Below are 23,249 nucleotides of genomic sequence, written 5' to 3' on the forward strand. Positions count from 1 at the left end.
TTCATTTCACGTTTTTTATCAATAACCATAAATCCGTAATCACTATGATTCCAGCAGAAATGATAAATTTTCCGAAATTCTGAGAAATCTATATCTGCTGATGAATGATCATTGACTATATGTTTTAAATTTGTATCATCCTGTTTTAGAATTATTAATAAATTTGAATTATCTCTTACCAGTTGCTTCGGAATTTTAGAATATGTTTGTGCTAAATAGAATACAGAGCTAGCACCTGAATGTCTACACATTCCGAAATATTCTCTTATTATCGACTGCGGACCACATAAAACAACATCGAAAATTATTACAGAATTCTTTTTAGTTAAATTCGGTTTTATAACTTTATCAGCGTCTGAAAATATAAAAATGTTAGCACCTTTTATATCATCTATTATTTTTTTTAATAAAACATATTTTTCTTGATTAGAAGTTTTTGAGTATAAATAAATATTTTCAAATCTTATTCCGTTTTCATGAGTGATTAGATTATACATTATATTTGTTTTACCTGAACCACTAGGACCGACTATAATAGCACGTATAGTATCAGGTAATAACGGTCCATGTCTTGACGTTTTTTTTATTATTTGAGTATCAACGTTCGAAATATCTAATTTATCTTTCTGTTCAATCAAATCCATTTTTTTTTCTTATAAATACTCTGGATCTTTTAAATTTATAACCAGTGAAAGATAGTGTGCTCAACCTGTAAGTAGAAATCAGATAAGACTGGTGAAGGTTTTATAAACTTCTTTATAAATACTGAAATAAAGTATGATGAAGGTTAAACAGAAAATAGGTATGAGTTATAAAGGTAAACATAAAAGTAATAAAAAATAAAAATGAGAACACTAGCTGCAAAAAAAGGAAAGGTTAAGAAAAATCCTAATGGTAAAAGATTGATTTTAACACCAGGTCAGACAGGAGGTGCGATTCCTCTAATTCCTATTTTCGCAGGGTTATCAGCTCTCGGTAGTTTAATGTCTGGGAGTGCTAGTGTTTATAATGCAATTCAAATTCGAAAAAAAAGAAAGGTAGCGGATTGAATTTAATCAATAATGGATCAAGGAAAAAAAACTGATAAAAACGTTACCTGACAGACCACTCACATCTAGAGACATTATAAAATACATTGCAAAGTTTAATATCAATCATTTCCGAGGAGTCTTTTCACGAGATGACTTACCTAAAAAACCACGAACAATTGAATGTGGTATATTAAACTTAGACGTATCTTCAGGTGATGGAAGTCATTGGGTAGCGTTTTACAAAATTAAAGATAAGGTTGTATATTTTGATAGCTTCGGTGATTTACCTCCACCAATTGAATTACAAAACTATTTCAAAGAAACACGATTATATATAACTATTCAAATTATCAAGATTTTAATTCATTTAATTGTGGACATTTATGTCTTGAATTTTTACAATGTATGAATCAATTACATTAAGTTTAACTGGTAATACAACTACATTATCTGTACATTATTTTCCAGCAATTGATGTGTACGATGACTCGGAAATTGCTTTGTTAAATTTACAAACATATACACATTTCCAAACATAAATGAAACTAATAACCAGTTTGAAATACATTTAGAAAACCCCGATCGTTTACTAAATAATAATAAATTTCCAACCTGTTTCTATCACACTGAAAAAAGGGTGTTACGGTATTAAGGATATTAAAAATCAAATTTTAAGCAAATAGATGACTTTCATAATGTTAACGAATACATTGGAATACAACTAACAGAGAAAATAACTTTTGATATCGGGATTGATCAAGTAGATTTTAGACAACCATATTCAGTAATGCAACAATACGTTTTAACGTAGCAAACAGTATAGGACCTTTATTAGGATTTGAAAAAACAATTATGAACCACACTTGCAAACATTGATGGGCATCGTTCAAAGAAAGTGGTAAATTTAAACAATGTTAATTCAATAAAAGTAATGTGCAGTATAGCTCAAGTTCATTCAACAACACCACATGCCAAGTCATTCAATTTATGAGTTTTCTCCTACTGAGAACATAGGGGCGAAGCTGATTCAATCTCCAACTAACCTATATATTATAAATTAAATAAAACAAATATCGATTTAATAACTATACAATTAGTTTCAAGATCATAATCCGATAAACAATTTAGGTGAAAAATTAGTAATCAATCTACATATTAAACGTTACGGATCTTAAGATGGGATTAAAATTTAATATAAGCCCATTACAAAAGATAAATCTTGCTAGTCATATAACTAAAGCGTTACCGGTAACATCGAATAAAGTAAAAAAAAATAACAACGAAAAATAAAACAATTTTAAAGGCTTTAGGTTATAATTAAAGCAGAATGCCAGAAAGTGATATTTTAGATATAAGTTCACCGTTTGAAACCGATTCTAAAATTACGAAAATCGAATATCATTCATATACACCGTATACAACTTCATTTAATAATAATGATGAAATACGTATATCAATCCAACAAACAGATTTTATCCGTATCTGAATGAAAGCTTTATATATTTAGAAGGTCAAGTATCAGATGCTGGAAAAGTAAAACTTACTAATAACGGTTTTTCCTATCTCTTTGAACAAATACGACTTGAAATCAATGGAATAGAAGTAGATAGTACACGTGTACTTGGTATTACCAGTTCGTTAAAAGGTTTCTATCAGGTACACCTGATAATTATAATTGTTATGAAAATGCTGGTTGGATATTTAAAAATAGTTCAAACCCAGCAAATAGTAATGGAGAATTTAGTGCATGCATTCCGTTAAAATATTGGTTAGGTCTATTTGAAGACTTTAAAAAGATATTAGTTAATTCTAGATTAGAACTAATATTAACTCGAAGTCATAGCGATTTAAACGCTCTAAAAGTAATTACTAGTGGAAGTACAAATTCTGGAAAAGTTGTTTTGAAAAAAATAGTTTGGAAGGTTCCACATATTACTGTTGATGATGAAGAAAGGTTAAAATTATTAAAACTTATTGAAAAAGAAAAAGTTGTTTATCCCGTTCAGATCTTTTGAAACTTTTGAATATCCTGAACTCGGAACCACAAAAAAAGTTGTATGGAACCTAAAAACTGCTTCAAAATTAGAAAAACCTCGATTCATTATAATCGGATTACAAAAGGGACGTAAAATTCGTTAGAAAAAGATTGTGGTGTATTCGATCATTGTAATATAACTAATGTAAAAGTATTTTTAAACTCAATAGCATATCCTTATGATAATTTAAATTTGGATTTTGCTAAAAATAATTTTACCTTATTATATGATATGTATACATCGTTTCAAGAATCGTACTATGAAAAAAGTATTCGGAACCCGATATTAAGCCCATCTACATTTCTAACGCAAGCTCCAATTATTGTTATCGATACGTCAAAACAGAATGATTCAGCTACAGCTTCATCAGTAGATGTTCAATTAGAAATTGAAGCATCAGAATCTCTTTCAGGTGTAACTGCTTATTGTTTATTAATTCATGATCGCATTGTAGAATATGTACCTTTCACTAGGGAAGTAAGAAAACTAGTTTAATCAATTAAAATTAATTTAGAATAATGAGACAATACATATAAATATATTTTTTTAATTTTTTAAAAAAAAACATGACTAAAAAATATAAATGAAGTGTGTATATACACTGCTTAAACTTTATGTGTAACATAGAAAAAAATTAATTGGTTGTAGCGGAATACTCCGTCTGTGTTACACGGGAAATAAATAGTGTATACACTGTTTAAACTTTATGTGTAACAGGGGAAAAAATAATTGGTTTTAAATTTTTTTAAATCAGTGTTTTTACTAGTACAGCGGAGAAAAAAAAGTTTGAGGGGGAAAATCCCCCTTAAAATTTTACAATCTCCGCAGTCAAAAGTGCGCAGAACATACATTATGGTTTTTGAAAATCAGTGTTTTTTTACTGGTACAGCGGAGAAAAAAAAGTTTGAGGGGGAAAATCCACCTAAAAATTTTAAAATCACCGCAGTCAAAAGTGCGCAGAACATACAAATGTATACTACTAACACATATAAATAATTCCATCAAAAAAAGTTTAATTAAACAAGGAAAAACTGGACGTGGCTCGTATGTAACATTTTTGTCAAAAACTACTTAAAATAAAATTATGAATATAACTGGAAATTTAATAAAAAACAAAATTGCTAAAGAAGTAATACTGTCAGAACAGTATTCATTAGAAGTCAATTCTACTCAAGATACCTCGGTTATGGATCAATTGTGTATTTGTATAAGATATGTTTTAAATGGAAAAATCAATGAGAGAATGGTAGCCTTAGTAGAATCGACATCTGGTACTGGAGAAGCGTTGTATAATATCGTGAACGGAGAATTAGAATCCTTAAAATTTGTACTACCTATTATTATTATTATTATACATACTATATTATTACCTATTATCATTAAGTATCATATTTTATATAGTAAATTAATAGGTCTATTATAAGTCAATGTTATGTATTATTCATTTCATTTTTTTAATCCATATTTTGTAAATTGCAGTTTACTCCATATAAGAGATAAAAGAGGTGAAAAATTAAATGTAATTATAATTGAGTAAATAGTTTAATTCAAACATATTATAGCTAGATATTAAAATATTTTTAATAAGTATATTGAGAATCATATAATAATTATAATTAGTAAATAATTCAGTAATTAATGTATACTAATACTACTGATGAATTTAATTTTACATTACCATGAGAAGACATGAACACACCACCATCATGGTTTATACTTGAATGCAAATTATCTGCAGATTTTGATGTAACTACGCCATCTCCTAAAATTGATTAAAATATAATAAATATTAAGGTCCATAAAATGTTGATAGATTTATAATATATATTATACATATAATAGGTAGTCATTATATTATTCTTTTTAGAATAATTTGTTTGACTCATATATTAACTTACCTTCAATTTTTAGTATTATCATTGCAACGTGCTCTGATACTTATTATAAATATAATTATAAATTAACATTTAAGCCGACAATAACACACAACGCTAGGGGGCATAACAAAAAATCCCTATAATTATTTAAAAAAAGTAGTTAAGCAGTAAATGATCGAGTATAGAACCAACAATTTTGGACCTAAAATAAAAGGTAAAAGATAAATAATCAAAGGTATCAATAACACGTATGCTTTCTACCCGCTATAAATATGGCTATATGATTGCTATTTGGTGAAATAAGTGGATGCGTATTACCCACCCGTTATAATATACTAGGTGCGTAATTCCCACCCGGAGAATATTATAGATACATAATTCACACATCGTTAGATAACGCAAACGTGGGAAGAGCGGATGCGGTGCAGATGACCAACAGGGACCTGAAGGTACCGCGGGAGTCCCTTTTGGACGATATATAAGGGGGCCAGATTAAAGGCACAATTCAGACGTGATCCACCAGAGTTAGCGCAAGCACCTTCACGTCACCCATTTAATATTTTATGTCTCCTGGACTTAGAATATTTTTCACAAGTTTTATTAAATTAATTAATTACTTAGAATAATTTTAATAAAAAAACTTAGAATAAGTTCGAGAGTTCATTATTTCACAAAACCGTTCCAAATCGACATCATTCAACTGATTGTACGTGGCACGTTACAAAATTTGGCGGCAGTCGGTAGGATTCTTTCATAAGATTCTTTGGACGAACAATTTTAATTTTTTTTCGAAAAGTGAAAATTTTCGGGAAAAATATTTTTTCCACTTCGAAATTTTGAAAAATTTAAAATATATCCACTTGAAAATTATTTACGGAGGCACATTTGGCAACGAATCCCTGTTGAAGAAGTATTAATTATTTTGGGGCGGATTTGAGCCATATATATTGTGAATTAAATAATTGTGAATTTATTGGGCCGAGTAGAGCCGTATATTGAAAAATAATTGTGAATTTTATTGGGCCAAAAAGAGCCGTATTTTGTGAAAAAATAATTGTGAATTTATTTAGGCCGAGAAGAGCCGTATTTAGCGATTTTAATAATCGGAGATTTTATTAGGCAGAAATAAGCCGTGTTATAATTAAAAGATAATTGTGAATTTTATAGGCGAGAAAGTCCTATCGTGTTGAAAAAAAAAAATTTACTTGACGTATATTGTGAATTTTAGAGAGGATAAAAAAAAAATCCTAGAGAAAAAAAAATAATAAAAAAAAATATAGATAGAAATAATTGGGGGAATAATAAAAATATTACGAGAATTTTATAATAAAATAATATTGATAAATATTTTAAAGAGATTAATGTTTGATTAATAATAAAAAATAATAATAAAAAATTATTTTAAGAAATAAAACATATTTAATTTAAGTTATACTAAATGAATATAAAAATAAACGTATGAATAAGGAAAAAGAAGAATAGTTATAGTGAAAACGATAGTAATAGTTCGGAAGAGGAAACAGATACAACAAAAGAAATCGGAACTCAGGTAGAGTTAAATAAAAATATTGAAGTAAATAAATTAGTAAACATAAGTATAAATACGAAAGAGGGTAGCGACTCTACACAGGGAATTAATAAGGAAAAAACAACAGGGAAAAGTTTGTTAGATACTACTGTTAGAGAAGACTCAAATACCGGATTAGAACAAAGATTAATAGGGTTACGTAGTACACCAAATTTAGTCCACTCAGAATTAGGACCAGTAAAGAGGAAGCAAAGAACAAAAATGTCTAGTGTAAAGGCTACAATTGAGCAGGTCACTGCTATGATACCAATTTGTGCCGATGCAAAAGACGTTTGTTCGTTCATACGGGCATGCGATTATGCATGTGAGGCCGTAGATAAAGAAACTATACCCTTATTAGTGAAATTTATTAATACTAGGATTACTGGCAAGGCGTTAGAAGTATGTCGGTATAGGGAAACCAGTGATTGGGAAACTATTAAAAAAATATTAAGGGGGGCTTTTGAACAGCAATTGTCACCACAAACATTACAAATAGGATTAAATTCAGTTCGTATGAAAAATGACGAAGATGTATTAACTTATACGGGTCGCGTAGAACAGTATATTATAATTTATGTAATGCAACATTGGCAAATAAAACGCCCGAAGAGGCGAGAATTTTAAGGCAAACTCTAAAGGATCAGGCATTAGCAATTTATATAAACGGGTTAAAAATGGATTTACAAACAATATTACGAGCTAGGAACCCAGAAACTTTAGAACTGGCAATGCAAATGGCTAGGCAGTTAGAAATCGAATTTAGTTTTAACAAAGAATTACAAAATAACGAGACTAAAGTAAATCAAAACGGAAATAAAAATAATAACGGAAATCGTTGGTCAAATAACTATCAGGGAAATAACCCAAATGGACAGAAATTCGGTTATAAGCAAAATTATAATCGTGGTCAGAATAGACAAGGTCCTAATAATTATAATAACGTTAATCGTAATAATAATTTTAATAATTTCGGTCGCAATAATAATAATAATAATAATAATAACTATCCGCGTAATAATAACGGTCAATATAATAATAATAATCGGAGACAGCAAAACGATCCCGGATGTTATATTTGCGGCAGAACTAATCATGTCGCTCGCGATTGTCGTGGTAATGTTACACAAGTTGCGCGTCGGAATAATAATAATAATCAGCAACCGCAAAATAATAACGCACGACAAAATACTAATAATAATTTTAACAATAATTCAGCACCAATAACTTGTAGTTATTGCAATAAGATAGGACACGATAGTGTTAGCTGTTATAGTAGGCAACGGGATGAGCGTAATAATGCAAACCGGACGGGAAACGGTCAAGTGTCGAACGGGAACGGCGTCCGTTCGATCAACCAAATAACGGCCGTAACGGAGGAATTATCACCCAACGATGTTTCACCATCGTATCAGTAATTAATGAAAATCATGTTACATTTCAATCACCTAACTTTAAAACAAATACAGCAAATCTTCTTTTAGACACCGGTAGTGAAATCAATTTAATAAAAATAAATAAATTAACAGGCGAAACATTAGTAAACGAAAAAGAAAAAATAAATTTAAAAGGCATTAATGATAAAATAGTAACTACCATAGGCAAAATTACAATAATATTAATATTAAATAATAATAAAATAAAAACGGAATTTCATGTGGTCGATAAGGAATTTCCAATACCGCGAGATGGAATTCTAGGTCACCACTTCCTGTTACAAACTAACGCAATAATAGATGTTGCGAATAATATATTAACTATAAATGATAACACTCCGTGCGAATTAAATAAAGATAAAATATGTTACACATTAAAACCGCGAACGGAAACAATAATATCTATACCAATAGCTGATCCGATAATGGAAAATAAAAATATTTTAATACAGAAACAAGAATTAATACAGGACGTATATTGCGCTAATATAATAAACACGGTAAAGAATGGAAACACGGTGATAAGTATACTGAATATTTCTGAATTACCACAAAACATTTATGAGGACCAATTAAATAAAATATTATACGACAATGACATAGAATATAAATTACACGAAATAACTGTAGTAAATGACAATAACGATCGCGTAAATAAAATAAAAAGTTTAATACGTAGTGACCATTTAAATAACGAGGAACGTAAAACAATATTAGAAATATGCGAACATTTTTCCGATGTATTTCATTTGGAAAACGATTATTTAACATTTACTAACGCCGCGGAACACGTAATAAGATTACCCGCCAATCAACCGCCTATATATAAAAGACCATATAGATTGCCACAGGCACAGCAAAAGGAAATTGAACAACAATTAATTAAAATGGAACAAAACGATATCATAGAACGATCTATGTCACCTTTTAATGCACCTTTGTTGTTAGTAAAAAGAAATCAGATTCATCTGGTAAAGATAAATTTCGAATAGTAATTGATTTTAGGGCACTCAATGAAGTAACTTTAAATGAATTTCATCCGTTACCTAATATTACGGAAATATTAGATCAATTGGGACAATGTCAGCTTTTTACCATTTTAGATTTAGCAAATGGTTTTTATCAAATACCTTTAGCGAAGGAATCTCGCGAAATGACAGCGTTTTCGACCGGTCAAGGTCATTACCATTTTAAACGTATGACTATGGGAATGAAAACAAGTCCCGCTACATTTCAGCGATTAATGAATAACGTATTGTCGGGGATAATAGGCATTAAATGTTTAGTATATTTAGACGATATTATTATTTATGCGAAAAATTTGAGCGATCATAACAATAAGCTGATAGACGTATTCGAACGTCTACGTACCCATAATTTAAAAATACAACCAGATAAATGCGAATTTCTAAAACGCGAATGTTTATATTTGGGACACATAATTTCGGAACACGGAATAAAACCAGATCCGAAAAAGATAACATCAGTATTAGAATTTCCGGTGCCTAAAACTGTAAAGCAAATAAAATCATTTTTAGGTTTATCGGGGTACTACAGGAAATTTATACAGGGATATAGTATGTTAGCTAAACCAATGACACACTTATTAAAAAAGGATGTTAAATTTAATTGGGACGAAAATTGTCAGGTAGCTTTCGACAAATTAAAAAACGCACTCTGTGCAGAACCGATTTTACAATATCCAGATTTTACGAAACAATTTATACTTACAACCGACGCTAGTGGTAAGGCTCTAGGAGCTATACTATCCCAAGGAACGATAGGTAGCGACCTACCAATAGCGTACGCATCTAGAACTTTGAATAAAAGTGAAATGAATTACTCAACTACTGAACTAGAATGTTTAGCGATTGTATACGGGGTTAAACAATTTAGGCCCTATCTTTACGGTAGAAAATTCGTGATACTCACTGACCATAGACCATTATCTTGGTTATTTAACTTAAAAGATCCGTTATCAAAGTTGGCGAGATGGCGCATACAGCTTGAGGAATACGATTACGAAATAAAATATAAACCGGGAGTACAAAATTCGAACGTAGATGCTTTAAGTAGAATGTATAGTATAAAAGAAATTAAGGACGAAAGTTATACGAGCTTTCTAGAAAAATCGGAAACAACAATAATAACGAATAGTAATGTGAAAGAGGTGAACGGTGAATTACTAGAATCACCCGCAGAATATCATATTGTATCAGAAATAGAAAAATATTATAACTTTAAATCGGGAATAAACTACGAATTAAAACGAAAATTTGGAACGAATAAAATGCTAGAATCAAATAAACAAATAGGCGACGTAGTATATTTTAATTACGAAGAAAGATACATAATATTTTTGATAACTAAAAGTAAAGAAAAACAATTAACCACAAGTGAAAATATGCATTTTGCATTATTAAATTTAAAGTACTTTTGCATTAAAAATTCCTTGAATAAGTTAGCCATGAACCAGTTAGGAAAGAAAGACGGGTTGGACTGGACAAAAACAAGATCAATGATTAGGTATATATTTCGAAATACAGATATAGAAATAATAATCTGTACTAAATTAGAGTACACTAATGAGGAAAAATTAATTATTTTCAAGCAATTTCATGACTCATTACTAGGGGGTCATGCTGGATTAAATAGAACGGTTAAGAAAATTAAACGACAATTCAACTGGCCAGGGTTAAAACAAGAAGTAAGGGAATATATAAAAAACTGTCCGTCGTGTCAAACGAATAAAACAACTAATAGGCATCACCGTAGTCCGATGATTATAACTACGACAAGTTCTAGACCGTTTGAAAAAATATTTATGGATATAGTAGGACCTCTAATACCTACTGCAATAGGCAACACATATATATTGACTATGCAGGACGATCTAACGAAATATTCATTAGGTGTTCCGTTACCAGATCATACGGCAAACACTATCGCCCAGGCGTTTGTAGTAAATTTCGTATGTGTGCACGGTATACCTGAAACTATATTAACTGATCAAGGTACAGACTTTCTTAGTAAGATTTTCACAGAAGTGTGTAACTACTAAAGATTAATAAAAATAAATACGAGTCCTTATCATCCGCAAACTAACGGTAGCTTAGAAAGATCACATAGAACTTTAGCCGAATATTTGAGACACTATGTAGACAAAGATTTAAATAATTGGGATCAACTATTGCCATATGCATTATTCGTATATAATTCAACGGAACATAGTTCGACTAATTACCAACCTTACGCGTTATTATATGGAAAAGAATTGGACATACCAGTCAAGTTAAAATGTAGCCCTGAACCTAGGTATAATTACGATGATTATATATTCGATTTAAAACAAAAAATGCAGGAGTCACATAAAATTGCCAGAGAAAGATTAATTAATAAGAAGATAAAATCTAAAAAACAGTATGATAAAAAGGAATTTAGCGAAGACTTAGATGTGAAAGATTTGGTATTACTGAAAGACAAAACCCAGAAAAACAAATTAAGTCCGTTATGGAAAGGACCTTTTGAAATTTTAGAGGTTTTGGATACCGAAAATGTAGTAATACAGAGAGGTAGAAGGAAGGTAACTGTACATAAAAATGATGTAAAAAAATATTACGAAAAAGACAAACTAGACAAGGATGATTAGAAATCCGATACGAAAGTTTAGGTAGAAATTAAATATAATTAACTAAGTATTATATAAATAAGGTAAATAAGACTTAGAGTGTAGTTTAAGATTAAGTATTTATTTTTAGGGAAAAGAAAACCAAATTCATAAATTATCTATACGACATGATCAAACGGGAAAAACATAACGTTACTACTTTCTTAAGAAGGGACGAAGCACCTAGTTGTTTAAAGTCACATATGGAAAATGCTAATAAGAAAATGAGCGAACCATATTCGCAATCGGAATTAGAGAGATTTACGAAAAACATTACGTTTATATACATGACGTTTATGAAAAAAACGACTTGAGAGAACAATTTTGTATAGTAATAAACGATTGGTTAGACGTAATGCCGGAGGCTGACGAAATGTTAGAGCACGACAGGAAAAAATATAGAAAAGAAATGAAACGAAGGGTGATAGTAAGTCGTAAAAGAAGCGACAGAATGGACCAATTGTTGAAAATGTATGAACAGAAATAGATATAAAAAAAAAATAATAATAATATAATAAAAATATAATAATATTAAGTATAGATATAGAGTATAAATGTGTAATAAGTAATAGAATAATAAGATAATATAAGTAATAAGTAATGAAATTATAGGTTAATCATTATGACGATAAAGGGAGTAACGAGCCATGAAGAAACAATAGTTTTTTATGAAGTAAACAATAGTCGTGTTGAACTTCAACGAACGACTTGGGGAACAACGGAACGTATAACTTTAGCTTTGAATGATGAGAACAACACACGGGTACATATGAACCTGGGGTGTATATTCTCCATAAAACCTACGACCATTGTATTAAATAACACTTTAACAAAACTTACTATCGAAAAAACGTGTGAATTAACATTGAAAACAATAGGATTAAACAATGAAAAATTCATATTATTTCCGAAAAATGTTAGACACCTAAGTGTAATACATTCAAAGTTACTACATAAAACCAACATAACTAATCCAACATTGCAGACAATTTCAACTACAATAAAACCTATCATGACAAGCGAGCATGACTATAATTTAACTACACTGAATAATTTCGAGTATAACAAAAATACAAATAATACCCATTACGAAATAATATCGCAAATGATTACAGCAAACTTAACAATGATAGACTCCACAAATGTAGTAAATGAGTTTGACTATGGCGATATCACGTCAGATACTACAGAAGGAATAGAGGATAGAACAAATATAACTAGTAAAATAATTATTAATAACACCAGCACGCAAATCGTAACCAAACTAGAAAATCCTAAATTTAAAATACATTATTATAATTTTATAATATGTGTAGGAGTAAGCATTCTAATAATGACCATTGTACTACTAATTATTAGTATACACCATAATTTTAAATGTGTGAACAGATACAGATACAGATATGTAGTAAACTTAATACACGAACAAGGAACAGAGTTAAACACGATGAGGGAGACTAGTATATAAGAAAAATATAAGAAAATAAAAAAAAAAAAAAAAAACATGAATAAAGATAGTAAATTAGATTTATTTTAGTATTAAGATACAAATGTAGTTAGTTTCAAATTTTACACTAATAACCAAAACGTACTATAAGAGTTAAACTATATTATAGGAGCCGACAAATTGAAGTAATATATCTGACAACGGAAGGGCATAGGCGCATAGTGCCATTGGTGGAAAATGCACAATTAGACGTAGTTCCTGAATTCGGGTTGGAAATAAAAGAAACAGCAGGAGGACGTCTGGTGACTCTCCGGTTAAATAAGGGAGATGAAATGTTGGGGGAAATGCAGTTGTACACGTATCTGGGGTGCATGGAGTTTGAAAGAAACCCTGTGTACTCGCACATATATGGTGCACATAACGAAATCTGCTGGGATTGGCATGAACCACATGAAACGCTGTCAGAGGAATCGGTACTCTGCCAATGTATTTTGGACAACTTCCGATGTGAAGGAAACCGAAGAATACATTTGACACCGATAACGTATGGAAGGCCGCACATGTGGTTGCCTACCATGAACTTGTTGGAAAGCGTGAGCTTTTTTGCTAGCAGATGGGAATTAAAAATCGGATTTCTTAAAAATTTGGGTAGAAAAATAAAACGCCAAAAACACTGTTTCTTAGTGGGGGACAGGGAAATCCCCGCCTGCTTTGACCACCATGTGCACTCTGCGGCAGCACTTTTGCCTTACCCGTTAAGTCCTCACGTAATAGAGCAATCTATTGCAACTTTGAGATCAGACCTCTTGAGAATCATACAAAGTGATGAGCCCTATACAAGACCTATGTGCTGGATCATGAGAAGAGAAATTCTGAGGACAACGTCGGAGGAAATTTTTAACAAAATAAATGAAAATTAATTGCTAGTAGTATTTAGTTAGAATTAATAAGATAGATTATATTTAAGTAATAAAATAATGATAACGTAACATGGCCTATTAAATTAATTAAGGTAAATATATGTCTAATTAGCATATTATTATATAGGTTTTTGTGTATAATGATGGCGCAAGGACAGTCGCCATACACCATAGAAGAATTTAAAAACGAAACAAGTATATTTTATGAAAACCAAGGTGAAATCAGAATAATAGGAGCTCATTGGGAGCTCGTAACTATATACCGTTAAGCGATTATGATTTAAGACATTATCAATTAGAATTAGAAATAAGAAATATGGACGAGCATTGTAAGGGAAATATGACCGATCGGGAGATGTGCTCAAAATACGATAATGTATTAAAAACAACTTTTAATGAAATATCCGTCCAACGGAAACAAATGTATGAATCTATTGGTAGATATTTGTCACCAGGGGAACACACCACCATACGTAGTGCTAGAGTGAAAAGAGGGTTAGTAAATATGATAGGTTCGGCAATGAAAACCTTATTCGGAGTTTGTGATGAGGAATGTGCGGAGGAAACTTTGCAACACATAAACAAAGTCGAAGGTACAAATGAACGTATGATACATGTTATAAAAGACCAGACCACTGTAGTCAAATCTTCAATAGTAGGAATAAACAGTGCTTCAACTAAACTAAACCAGTTATATGACGAGTTAAGAGAAAAGCAACTAAGTCTAGAAACAAACATAAAAGCTTTAATAAACAATACGTATACTTTAGAAACCTTGTTACTGTCAAATAGAATTTTTAGTATATTTACAGCATTAATGACACAATACTCTTACGAAACCCAAACTTTAAGTGCCATAATAACCGCGGCTAGGACAGGTGTTTTACACCCAAGCTTAGTAACACCGCGAGAACTTGCAGCACAACTAGTAGAAGTAAAACTAAACCTACCACTTAACTTGAATTTACCAATGGGAACATTACCTAGCGAAATACATGAATTTACAAAAATAACTAAAATTGCAGTATTTTATAGTGGTGATCAAATAGTGTTTCTGATAAAAATACCGTTGATAACGGAAACGCAATTAACTTTATTTAAAATCATACCTATACCACATCCTGTAGACATTGATCGACCGGATAACAAATCACATAGTATCGTATTGAAACCAGAATACCAATATGTAGGAATAACTAAAAATCGTAGACAATTTACAACGTTTACTGAAACAGAATTATTACACTGTACCGAGACAGAAACTTTTACTATTTGCCCGGAATTTCAACCAACAACACGAATCAAAAGAACAACCGTGTGAAGTTTCATTATTTAAAAATCCAGACCAGTTACCACAAAATTGTGAATCAGGAGTAATCATTATTTCTAAAAATATATACCACAAACTTAAGTATGCCAACACATGGATATACACAAACAAAGAAGATACATTAACAATTACGTGTCAGGGAATACAAGAACCATATATTGAAAAAATTAAAAATCAAGGGATAATTAAATTAAATCAGGAATGTAGAGCTTATGCAGAACACGTAGTGCTAAATCCGACAAGGGAGATCAAAACAAAGTATTTCACAAATTTCATACCTAAAATCGGAGTAGGAAGTATATCGTATAAGATCAATAACAGTATCAAGGGCATTAAAATAGAAAAGTATAGACATAAGTTCGACGCACGCAAACTCGATAACATACACGAAATGGCCCACTCACTAGACGATGTAGAAAGAATGATAGACGAGGAAATACTCAGACAGTCCGGAGTGGAAGTACAAAGTAATAACCACTCATTAATGATGTATGCAATTATAGCATTGTTAGTATTCACCATGTTTCTTTTGGCATTCATATATATAAGTTATAAATGCAAACTGACCACTATGAGGGCCATAGGCCACCGAGCAAGAACTACGGATAACGACATATCGAATAGAGAAGAGAAGTCATACATATGACGTCATCGGCAAAAGGGAATGGGGTTAAGGAAAAGCTACTAGGTGACACACCAGATAGGCTAGCCCTAAGTAATATGCCGCCCTTACTGAAAGAACAATAAAATGTATAAATTAAATATATAGATATTTAGATATAATAAGGAATAATATTAATAATATAATATAACTTAAAAATAATAATATAAGTTATTAACAATCACATAAATGTATAAGTATGTACTAAATGTAAAAAAAAAATATGAAATACAATCACTAATACAAAATGTTTAATTATACAGAAAAGACACATAAATTCATAATTATGGACTTCGAGTTCTCAATGGTAAACAAGACAAGCATGGTTGTCATCTCCGGAGCTATATCCAATAGCTTAGACCGTTTTAAGATCAGGAAACTGGAGGGACGACCTCTTTTGCTACCACTTAACGAGAAGCTCGACCTATGGGTGAGACGGAGCTTCAGGTGGCAATAAGAGAGATAAAGAGAGTGTTCAGAGTAAAAACTGATCTGAGAGATGCTTGTCTAGACCAATTACAACAAAGTTTGAGTTCAACCAGGAATAATTTGAATAAGGGATATATTGACAGTTATATACGTAGAGGTAATAAAGAGAATGTGATAGTAGTATGGAACGGACATTCGGACAAAATATTTTAAAAAGATTAGATTTAGACCACTATCCTATGTTAAACATAACGTGCTACGATAAGTATTTTAATAAAAATTTCTATATTCAGTTTGAAAAGTTAGGCAATAAAGAAATAATTTTCGAAGTAGATATCGGTACATATAATAAAACAGGAAGGCTACTTAATTTAGTAGAGACCCATGATATAATATGTAAAAAGAAACACCATACTACGTATGCGCATGATCCGAGAATGGATGTCAAGTATACTAAATGTATATTTGATTATGTGATACGGAAACAGCGATATGAAAATTTAATAAAACATTTCTAAAAAAAAATATATAACAATAACAATAAAAGTAGTAATAAAACAAAAACAACGGTTACATTAATAATCGAAATACGAACGTAAAATTTCTTTTTCAGAAATTCATAATTCTATAAATTACAAATCAACTCTACGAAATAAATAATAACCAATAATGGATAGAATGGAGCAATTAGCTTCGGCAATATCGTTTAACATAGAAACGCAATTTCATATTAATCCAACACAGGGAGAATGGCATAATTACACAGCTTGTTTTGATTTTCATATAGTTACCGCTAATGAAAATATACTCGTACCTTACGAGGATGAAACTATATTGGAAATGATTGAGGCAGCCAAAAGATTTTTGTATGATATGGCGTTAGACAGAGAATTTGGTGAACCATACTGTTATGAATTAAACTATTACCTCGAAATAATACAGAATCCACGAGATATATTGAATTACAGTAGATAAATGTATGTCTAGAATGAATTGATCAGGTAAACGAAGTGATTGGGGCTGTACGAAACACCTGTCGACATAACATTTGACATATGATCGATGGGGTGGATTCTATGGCATCCCCAATGAGTAAAGAGTGATCAAGTAAACGTATTAATCAATTAGGGTTGTTGTCAATGTGGACGACGTACTTCAAATGATTAGTATGTCATTCCATGGGCAGCGAATCTTGATTGAGTAAATAAAAAAAAAACATACAAACTGGAATGATAATATAATATATATATATACACTTAGATTTAAGAAAACATACTGTACGAATAAGTTACTATTGGGATATGGAAATAAATTTGAATTGTGGGGAACTTTATAGATTTTGTACTACTAATATATTATAATAAGTAAAAAAAATATTATTTGTATTAATTAATTTACCATATAAGAAACTATTGTAATCAGCACATTATACTAACCACATATTTTATTGGAATTATCAAATTAACTATAATCACTATATTGTACTATTTACTAACACTATATTTTATTGTAATCACAATTATAAATTATAAGAAAACTAACCAACATATTTAAAAATATTTAATCCAACCATATAATCATTAATTATATTATAATCAAAATATTTATCAAAACTATTTAACCATTTGTAAATGTAATCAACCCATATTTAATCAAAATTATATATACAACATATACATCATATATTCATATTATATAACGAAAATACTTTAAATGTAAAAGCATACAGAGAATTGTAATGTATGTCTTATATCAATGACTTGTAATCGATTATTGTAAACACTATAATATTGTAATAATTTGTAATTTAACTATTTTGTACTGAACTTTGAAAGATTTCTGTCTTTGAGACATAAACCTTTTTTTTCGTGGGGAGGTGCAACGTGCTCTGATACTTATATTAAATATAATATATAAATTACATTCTGTAGCCGACAATAACCACAACGCTAGGGGGCATAACAAACATCCCTATAATTATGCTAAGGGCGAGTAGTTAAGCAAGTAATGATCGAGTATAGACCAACAATTTGGGACCTAAAATGAAAGGTAAAAGATAACTAATCAAAGGTATCATCACACGTATGCTTTCTACCCGCTAGAAATAATGGCTATATGATTGCTATTTGGTGAAATAAGTGGATGCGTAATTACCCACCCGTAGAATATACTAGGTGCGTAATTACCCACCCGGTAGAATATTATAGATCATAATTGACGCACAACATCGTTCAGATAACGCAAAGCGTGGGAAGAAGCGGATGCAGGTGCAGATGACCAACAGGGACCTGAAGGTACCGCGGGAGTCCCTGGACGATATATAAGGGGGCCCAGATTAGGCACAATTCAGACGTGATCCACCAGAGTTAGCGCAAGCACCTTCACGTCACCCAGTTTAATATTTTGTCTCCTGGACTTAGAATATTTTTCACAAGTTTTATTAAATTAATTAATTGGACTTAGAATAATTTTAAATAAAAAACTTAGAATAATTTCGAGAGTTCAATTATTTCACAAAACCTTTCCAAATCGACATCATTCAACTGATTGTACGTGGCACGTTACATCATCCAAAACCAGAGTTTTTGTTACTTTTCAATGCTTCTGGATCTTTGATTTGGTTGTAAGTACTAGAAATATGCCATTTACCAGGAGATTTAAATACAGTTTGAAAATTCAGTGTCATTTCGGTTTTTTCGTTTTCATTCAGTTCGTTGACTTTCCAAACTTGGGTGTTTGGTGAAAATACAGTGTTTGTTGTAGATGAGATCATAATATTATTTGCTTCTGAAGTTGAATCATCACTGCAGCTGCCTAATGAATTTGATATAAAAAAAAAAAATTAAATTACTTTTAAAAGAATCAATGTGTTCAATTTTAATATAATATCAGTTAAAATTATATAACGCTTAAATTTAATTTAATTTATTAAAATATACCATTATTGCTTGTGACTTTATTTCCCCATGTTGGATCATTATCCGAATCGTCATTATCACTCAATGAACTATGATTGTCAATAACAAGGAAGGCAGATTCTACATGCTGATTTGATTTTGTTATTAAAGGAATTAAAAATTAAATTTGTATTTTTATAATAAATGTCAAATATTAACATTGACAATAATACTAAAAAAATAAAACTTTATAAAAACTCATTTAAAAACTAACCTTTAGAATAAAAATCTTTGTACAAATGCGGTTCATGCTGCTCATTCACGTCATTTAATCTGGATGAATTAAAGGTTTTCTTCTTTTTTTTGTTTACCTCATCTTCTGTTGTAGATAGAACAGAATGTGTAGCTGCTTTAGATAATTTTGATTGCGCTTCAGCTAATGTCGCTATAAAAAACCAAATAATTAATAATAAGTATATAGGTACAACAATAATATTTGCAATAAATAATAATTAAAGGTAGGTACCATAGTTTTTAGTTCCTAGGATTCGTGCTGGATAGTATAAAAAATCGGTTTTGTTTGGTTTGTATCTATTTTTAATTAACTGCTTTATATTTTTGGATGACTTGGGCCAAGCACAAAGCCCTTTCTTGACCCAAGTATCAGGCACTGCCTCAATACTATTATCTTTATGGAACAAGACGACTTCCCATCGACCCATCTGTAAATCAAAAAATAGAAGTTAATATTGTTGCTTAAAACTACCATATTTATTTATAATTAAATCATGGAAGTAAAATTAGTAAACAGAAGTAAAATGATATAACTTCTTAACATAATATTTGTTAAATTATCATATACCTGATGTATGTATTATTGGCATACCAATCATTTTTTTATCATGATTGAAAACCATCATTTTACTTTTTATTTCAGTGATGTTCCAACAATTTAAAGTTTCTGATAAATTATTAATATAATAAGTATCAAGTTCGATAGAGTTTATTGGTTTGGTGAAAAATAGTGATGAATGGTTAAATTTTTTTCCAATTATTAAAATATTGTTATTCATTTCTATAATATTAACACATTTAACAATGTCATCACTGTTTGTTAAAATAAAACCATCAGATTCTTTTTGTTTTTTAATAACAATATGTAAATTTCTGAATACTAGACTGTAATATTGAACTCCGAAAATACCATCTATTAATGGACCATTTGTGTGAGGTTTTTTAAGAATAGCTTTCAAATCTAATTGTGTACTTTTGAATGTATTTACATCAATTGAGTTGATTTCAGAATACCTATTTATAATCTGTTCCAGTGGCTTTTCGTGTTTTCTTATAAAAGATTTTAGTTCTTTCATGTGATTTTCAAAAACAAATGCACTGCATTGGTCAAGTGGTCCAAATTGATCATAATCATCACATAGATGTAATAACCCATGGACATTATGTGATAGAAGGTATTCTCCATATAAATGGTGAAATTCTTTTACAAAGTAATCTAGTAGATGCCTTGCATAATTCACTAGTGATTTGTGATTTGGACTAAGAAGTATGATCATAGCAATACTCAAAGACATAAAACGAGAATAACATTCATTATTTAATTTAGATTTCAAAACAACTGGACCTGAATATAGTAAAAAAAATCGCAGTTCAACTGCCTTCCAGCGTCCAACTTCAAGAAGACTTCTACTCTTTCTAACAAAATCCGATGAAATATCAGTGTTTAATGCCAATAACGATTTTGACAAACATTTAATATCTTTAGAGGGTAAACTTGTTTTTAAAGGCCCGGATTTCCATAATAACAATAACTTTTTCATTACTCCCAAACAGACTAAATGCATATAATCGAGTGGTAATGATTTAACTAAATCAAAATCATTTAATTTTGATAAAACTGATGGGAATTCTGATGTATGATAATCTTCATCCACCATATTTATAAATGAATTATGATCTCTTAAGGTAGATTTTCTGTTAGAGTATGGAAAACCAACTCGGTTTTTTCGATAGTCACCATCAATGAAACAACGTGTACAAGAATGAAATCCTGAATGGTTCTTAACATGTAAAATAAATGCTTTCGCTGGAGAATCACAACAAATAAAACTTATAGATACTCTTTTAATAACATTATTTATTCTAATTCCATTTGCTATCAATTCTTCAGCTTCTGTAACAAATTCAGAAAGAAATTCATAGCTGTCTTCTGGCTTACTTTGACCATAATAGATTCCTATTGGAAATACTTTTTTGGTTAAAAATGGTGTAATAATATACGCTAATATTGGCCAAAACTGATTTCCACTGCTCTTACTTAAAGGTAAACCATCAATTCCAACAGCAATTTTCAACTCTAATAAGTTTTCTGGCGCATATTTTATTATACCCGAGACCAAACCGAAATGGTGATATATTCCAGGTTTCATAGTTCTAATAGTTTTCGAAATTTGTTTTGGTGTACATAATACAGTTCTTGCATCAATCGGGAGACTTTGGAAACAATCGTGTTTTTTTAAGCCAGATAGAAGTCCGCTAAGTGCATTATGAGGAATTTTTTATATTGAATAGCCCAAGATGCAATACAATTTTTAATGTTTTCTGATTCGTCAACTATATTAGGCAATGTAATGGAAGTTGGCGTAGGCAGATAATTTGATAATCTTGCTGGCTCAACCTCGGGCTCTATTTCTGGTCTTAAGACTAATTCACTGTTATTTTGATTAGATTGACATGGTGAATGTTCTCTTGTTATTAACTCTTCAGTAAGAATCAAATTTCCACGAGGATGATTTGTAGATGGGGTATTATTGAATGGTATAAGATCATTCCTAATTTTTCGCCTTTTTGTCCGTTGACTATTTATCATATTTACTAAAAAAAAATAATACAAACACACACACCTATACTAATGATAATAATTCTCACTATATCATAACTTCTATGTATTCAATCTTATGATTAAAAAAGTTGTTTAAGTATAAAAAAAATATTAAGAAGTGGAAAAATTTCTATTTAATAATATGATATACCTGTACCTACAATTCATATTATCCACTCTTAATAAAACTGTACGATAAATAATAATTGTTATAAATTGTAATACAAAAACTGGTAAAGGAGAATATTAAACTAGTAATAAATGTTAAATAGAATTTAAAGTTTATGTCTATTGTTATCTAACTAAATATATAAATTTTTACTATGTATTAATCTATAATATACATCAAATGCCAAAATAAATTAAAAAATCGTTAACAGTTAAGATCTAAATTTAGGTCTTTATGTATTTGAGACGTATAATAAATAAACAAATAAATTGAAAAAAAATATGCAACAGATACCTAGGTACCCAAAGGTATAGGTAAATTAATATAAAACATAGGTACATTGAAATCAAAAGTAAATTTTTTTGTAATTATATATACTCATACTATAATTGTAGGTAGGTAGTCTGATTTATAAAATTATTATAGTCAAACAAAATAAAACAAATTTCAAATACATTATAAATAAATACTCATAATAAAGAATTTTCATATAATTGTCTGATGTAGGTACCTTTTTTTTTTTTTTTTTTTTTTTTTTTTTTATTAAATTTTCTTTATATGTACAATAAATCGTATAAATAAAGAAATATATCTACTCCTTTAAGCCTAAGCTTGTGATGGAGTAGAGAGTTAACAAATGTAATAATAGTAATTTAAAATGCAACTTAGAATAAACAAAAAGATTTGGATAGGTACATTCTTTCGCAAAAAGAAAAAACATATCTCAATAAGTATATGAAATAAAATAAAATAAAATTTAAATTAAATATAAAATAAGAATACAAAATCAGTCACATTTGACTAACCAGTTAAAGTTTACAATACAATACAATACAATATAAGAGAAACAAAACAACATCATAATATATATAAGAGAGAAACGTGG

General features: G+C 29.9%; 1 pseudogene; it reads left to right on the top strand.

Moving 5' to 3' along the window:
* Positions 1-16,244: 16,244 nt before the first annotated feature.
* Positions 16,245-16,926, top strand: LOC126551185 (uncharacterized; annotated as a pseudogene).
* Positions 16,927-23,249: the final 6,323 nt, after the last annotated feature.

Source organism: Aphis gossypii, chromosome 3, assembly GCF_020184175.1.
Source record: "Aphis gossypii isolate Hap1 chromosome 3, ASM2018417v2, whole genome shotgun sequence".
NCBI classification, from domain to species: Eukaryota; Metazoa; Arthropoda; class Insecta; order Hemiptera; family Aphididae; genus Aphis; species Aphis gossypii.